This window comes from Fulmarus glacialis, unplaced genomic scaffold (assembly GCF_000690835.1).
Source record: "Fulmarus glacialis isolate BGI_N327 unplaced genomic scaffold, ASM69083v1 scaffold55, whole genome shotgun sequence".
Taxonomy (NCBI): Eukaryota; Metazoa; Chordata; class Aves; order Procellariiformes; family Procellariidae; genus Fulmarus; species Fulmarus glacialis.
Window position 1 is genome coordinate 27,522 of NW_009212111.1, and position 6,304 is coordinate 33,825.

The following is a 6,304-nucleotide window of genomic DNA, read 5'->3' on the forward strand; positions in this document are numbered from 1 at the left end:
TAACCTATTTTCATTTCCATTTGAGATTGATAGTTGGGGTATACTTCAGCTAAAGTGGCACTAAATAAAAAGGATACAGCTTTTCCTGTGATAAAGAATCTCAGAAATCCAACCAAAAAAATACAACACTGTTACCCCATGCATAAAAAGTAACATCATGGGCTTAGCTTTCCAGAAAAACTGAACTAGTTCTTTTATTGTACCTCTCATCAAATCAGTTACGCTACCTGTTTCACAAAAATAGAGACGTGAAAGTATCAGCTGAAGGTGAGTCAGGAAGCCAAGCAAAACTGAAGATGGAGCCCACCTCTTCCAAGAGCTAGCCCTACAGTGAACCCATTAGAGCACAATCTAGAATGATGGTTACTTTTAATTTTGTAATGAAGCATTATGCTGTATCTTCCTACAAGTCCATATTTGCAACCCCAATAACAGGTAGAAGGTAGCATATTATGTGAGCTATATGTATGGAAAAATAGATTTAGACAGACTGGCTCATAGTAAACGTGAAGTGGAAATGTTTACATTTCATGTAATGAAAAGAACTATTACTAAATTTACAAGTTGATTTATGTGTAAGCAACATAATTACAGGCAGTACCAAAAGGCCAGAGTCCTACAAAGCTGGGCAATTCACCAAGCCCAACAAAAAGCTCCCCAAAATTTTAAACTGCAGTATCCTAAAATATATAAAAACACACAGAACAATAAAAAGAAAGCATGAATATTTGGGTCTTTTTTTCTACACTAACATACCATCGGAGTGAAGTAGCTACTTAACAGTTGTTGACAAAGTAGAGGGGAAAGAAACAAAGTTCCAATGTAGTTATACCTCTGCTCCAGGAAAATTTGTCCACAACACGAATAATTAAAAAAAAAAAATATTGCAAAACAGTGAAATATGTTGAGTTGGTTTAACATAAAACAGTCCAGCCTAGTCTGGTAAAGTCATTTCTAGCTCCACTTAACAGATTCTACCTGTATGACAATGAAATTTGAATCTGAGTTCCAAGCATTGTTTTGCAACCAACTATGCACTGGTTTTAGAATATTTTCTTGTAGCCCATAGTCTGCTCAGAGTAACTCACAAAGAAGTAAAAAATGCTGTACTGAAATCAAGATGCAGGAAACCAGCAATTTTTTTTCTTTCATCCATAAATCTATTACTAAGAGGAAAGAAATAAAGCCCTTTGTTTTAAGATCATCACAACTAATGTAAAGTGACTGTCTATTCCAGGATCTTTTTATGGAACTATGGAAAAAAAGTCAACCTACTCTGAGTCATTCAAAACTTTAAAATTACCAAAAAGCTTACAATTTTCCAGCCTAATATTGCTAATATATCCCTGAAAATGGAATTCTATTTATAATGTAAAAACTACAGCTATTTTTAAAAAAATCTTTGCATTTCTTGTTCAATCACGTCAACAGTGTTTACAAATATCACTAGATTAATCTATCTGGTGCCTTCCAGATAAGTCTGCCCCTCTTGCAGAGATCTTTTTGGAGATAAAGGTCATGAAGTGACCTTGCAGATAGGAAATTTTAGTTATATGCCCGATTCTGACTTTGAATTGCTGGGTGAACATGGACTCGTCACTATATTTTATTTTTAGAAAAATTAATCTATTTATTTTTAAAAAAAAAAATCCTTATAAAGGGTTCAATACCACCTGGAGTGTTTAATCCGGTCTCCTGCATTACACAAACCCATTCAAAAAAAAGCCTGAAACATTTCATCAACATTTTCCATGTAATTTAAGTTGAATTTTAAAAAGACACAAAACTTGAATGCACAACAGCAAGAGAACAGAATTCAAGGATGCCAGCCACACTGTGTCTGCAACTACAGAAGCGTTAGATGAAAATACCTACATCACCTCAGGAATACAGAGGGGTGGGGTGGGGGGAAGAAACCCCCCCTCCCCCATTTGACTGGGGCAAACTGATTTAACTTTGAACACAGACACTAGACCCATATGCCAGGCCAGGACTACTCTCCCAATACCACAGGACAAATCAGACGCCTCACTCAAAATCCTAGCTTTAGTCAATAGCAAATTGCCTCTGCTTCAGAAGAAAATAAATTATGCACCAAGATGAGAAAAATAAAAAAACAAATATTCCCTTCCAATCTCTACAGGATACCAACAGTAGCCCTGAAGAACATAACTTGTAAAATTGGAAACTTTATGACAAATAACAATCAAATTGGCTGCTTCATCATCTTTCTCAGAGATTTCTGTTATTCCAGTACCAAGAAAACTTATATGCTCATTTTTAATTTTCTGACTCCAGGATCAACCTTATCATCTTACACAGTCTTTTTACATAAATATGTAAAACATCATCTTGAACCACTGAGTTTCTTTGTCCCCATTACTGATTTTGTAGGACTAGACCTCACCCTCTGATTTTCAAACAAGATTTGTTATTAAGTTTATCCCTCAGATGTATTTATTTTCAGTTGTTTCTCTCCCATACACGCCCTCACACCCAATAAAGACTATTCTTATTTCTTCCTAGGCTTTACTTGCAGAATTCTTTCATTCTCCTTTAAGAAGGCAAGTTCAACTTCAGCATAATCACACGAACAGTTCTTTCTTTTCCAAATGACTCGATCTTTTCTGAGTGTGACTGTGATCAGAGGTATATACTGTCCTAAATGCAAAAGAACCAATGCTTTATTAGCTGGTCCTAACAATCTTTTTTAAAAGCTAGAAACCAACTGGTGTTTCTTCGAATCATGTTACTCTCACAAAGCCACATCATCTGAGAAGGAAACAGATCAGGATCTGGCTCATACAACAACAATCTACCTCTGATTACCAAATCTAGTTATACCAGGAGTTCTTGTCAGCGCTCAAGTATGTGAATTTGCAATTTTATTTTTTTTTTAATTAAACTTAAGTCATTTTCTATTACTCCAAACACATAAATCATCCTCTACTACTAAGTGTGATAATCCTGCCTTCTCTAGTATTAGCAATTTCGGAAGCACACAGACCAGGTTTTTAGCGAAGTCACTTGCTTATTTCAGTGCTGGCTCTACGGTTTCAAGCAGCTGGCAGAGAAGTGACTGAACCTATGTTAGGGAAAATATTACAAGAAAAGAATCGATTTAAACAACAAAACCGCTTAAAACAAACAAACAACAAAATCAGCTAAAATGTTTTTTCATGTTTGGTAAAGAAAAACAAATGAAAAATTATTGCTTCTGTAAGCCAAGTGAAGCTCAGAACATGCATTTTCCAGTTCTAAGACAAGAGAGAATGTGGTTTTCTAATGGAGAAGCAGTTATGTAGCTGAAAAACTGAACTTCATTTCTCTTATACCCATCAATCCATCTATCTGGTATCATTGTTAGTTGCTGATACTAAGCAAGTTCCCTAAAACAAATACGGAAATAAAGAACATCCCAGGGGAACAGAGTGAAAGATATTCTTTTTAATATATATACACACATTAAAAAAAGGGAGATATATACATAAAAGATTATCTATAGATATTACATATATTATATACTTTTTTAAATTTTCTTTTTTTTTTTTTAGTTTAAGTTTCCTTACTGCTAAGAGCTAAAGAAAAGCTGGAATATACTCAATCCATAATATGCAAGGATCAAAGCCAAATCATCTAGCTTCTACTGCACACAGAAAAAAGGCTCTCAGGAATTAGCTGTTTTGCCCAGCTAATTTTTGTGAAGTGCACAAGATTCTTACTGCAGTTCAATTTTGTAAAGAAGGTTCCCCTTCAAACAAGCTTTGACTACCACAGGTTTGAGAAGGACATACAATTGTTCAATGAAATTCTACTTACAAACTACTTACAAATTCTACTTACAAATTGAAATTCTACTTACAAATTCTACTTACAAACTACTTACAATGAAATTCTACTTACAAACACGATACAGATTTGGAAGCATTATTCCTCAAAATTTCTCAAAACAAGCCTAAAAGAGATTTCCTGACACTTGTTTTTCCTTATCAGATAGGACTTTGCCACTTTGACCTTGTTCTAAGAGTACACCATTTTTAATGGCACAAATAACAATGAGGAGCAAAAGTCAGTATCATTAAGTGCTCATCCTTAGCGGAAGAAAAGTTGCTACAAGATATAAAGTCCCTTCATGATACTGAAATTTTCACACATAATGGTTTCTCAAGGCATAAATCAAGAACAGTCTATAAAACTGATATAGTACACAGAACAGTACAAAATCCGCTGATTTCTTTCATGGACATATTAAGGGGCCAAACTAAGAATTAAGTTATTTAATAACATCCCAAATATAAACCTATTTTTAACCTATTCACTTGCTAGGAGTAGGTCACCCAGAATGTAACAAACCAATGTGACACTGTGCACTTCTCAAGTTCTTTCCTGCTCCCCTCCTTCAAGACACACTGGCCAAACCACTTGACTCATTTTTCCCTTTTATTTAAAAAATACATGACCCTAGCTGACACATCCCAATATTCCCAGAAGACAGGTCACTGTTGTTCAGTGCCCCCAGCCCTACATTTTTCACTTTACAAAGTTTCATGTATGCTGCAGTGACATTACTAATACATTACACACTTGCACACGTAGTGCAAATTTGGGAAAACACTGCAAGCACTGGACTTCTCTTAGCGCTCTCAAATCCAGGAAAACATATGTTATGTTTCTTTTCCCCAGAGTCCCACTTCTTCTCAGCCATGTGAAGTGCCATCTGTGCTTCCCAGCCTGGCAAGCTAAAAATCTGCTGTCATTCATATCACCAGTGAGCAAATTAAAGGCAAAGACTGTCCTCTTTAATAAAATAAGACCTACAAATGGCAATCGAGATCACGGCTCCAAAGTGATGAGTGGCAAGCATGGTTAGTTAAAGGGTCATAGGGAGGCAAAGGTGGCAAACAGCAAACTATCTTCAGAGCTTCCTTGATCTCTGTAAACTAATGCAAAAACTATGGGGAATTAAACACTAGTAGCTGGAAATCTCAGAAAGTAAACAAAAATATGACGCAACTGACACAACACATTTAGTAGGATACTACGTAAAGTTAGAGGGCATACTTGGCTCAGGAAGGACAGATGTAGATGGTAGAGCAGGAAATCTTGTCTTGGACATCTAAGGTTTGTATGCATGTTCTGAGATCCAGAATGCAACAGAAGCCAAACACTCCACATAACATTAAAATGAGAAAGTTACAGGGAGAAAGAAAGTGTAGATCTCCTATAAATTACCAAACAAGAAAATTTAAGTGGGTGAGGGTTTGGAAGGACTGTTGAGAGAGGTTGTTTGTTTCTTTTTGGTTCTTTTGTTTTGGTTTGGTTTTCTAGATAGCTAGTAGAGTCATTCAAAGCACAAGATTTAATATTAATGATTCACAGGATAGGCCTTTCGGGAAGAAGATCATAGATATAACTGAGCTAACCTCTAGCTGGTAACTGGCTTGACTATTGGCTTTACAAAAGTTAACCTAAAAGGTTACATCAATGCACTAATGCCTGAAACTTTCCCAGACACTGAAATGCAAACCATCATGTTAGAACAAGCCCTGAAATACTTTTGATAAAGGCCAACTGCGCTCTTCCAACCTCTGGGAACAGTCTGAGGGTTATCACATGGCTGGGAAAACTTCCAAATGGTACTGCGCATGCACCTACCTGTTCTGAAGGCTGAGAGATTAACAGAAAGGACAACTCTCAATCCACGCCAGCTGTCCTCAATACCAGACAATGGCCCACTTTATTAGTGTTGATGCAGCCAAAAGGGATTTGAAATCAAACCAGCTTAAGAAAACAAAAACTAAGTGCAGATAAAGTCTGGAAGAGTACACAAAACTAAGAAAAAGGGAAAGCAGTAACCATCTTTAGAAATTTAACCAAAAGAATGAGGAAATTTAGAGGCAATGAAATCATACAGAGGGAACACTCTCTCTAGACACAAGCTACTGAAAGAAAAGATTGAAAAAAGCTGTCAGGAAAGCCCAGTTTAAAAAGTTGTTAAGTGAGAATACAGACAACATGAAGAAGAAATAAAGGTTGAAATGCTGGCAAAACCTGTTCTCTTGAAATAAGGTCAAGAAACTCAGTAAGAAACAAACCTGTGTTTGAATTTGAGGAAGGAAATTCTTTGTGCAGTACAGCCTCATGATTATTTGTTATGGGTTACAGTAATTAGTTCAAAAGAGAAAGCCTATCCTATCAAAAGACAAGGCTATGAATATAATGTTTGACAGTCCCAGCAAAAAAAAAAAGTAAGATCTAAATCAGCAAGCTTCACAGAAGAAGACAGACATGCATGTCACAGAAA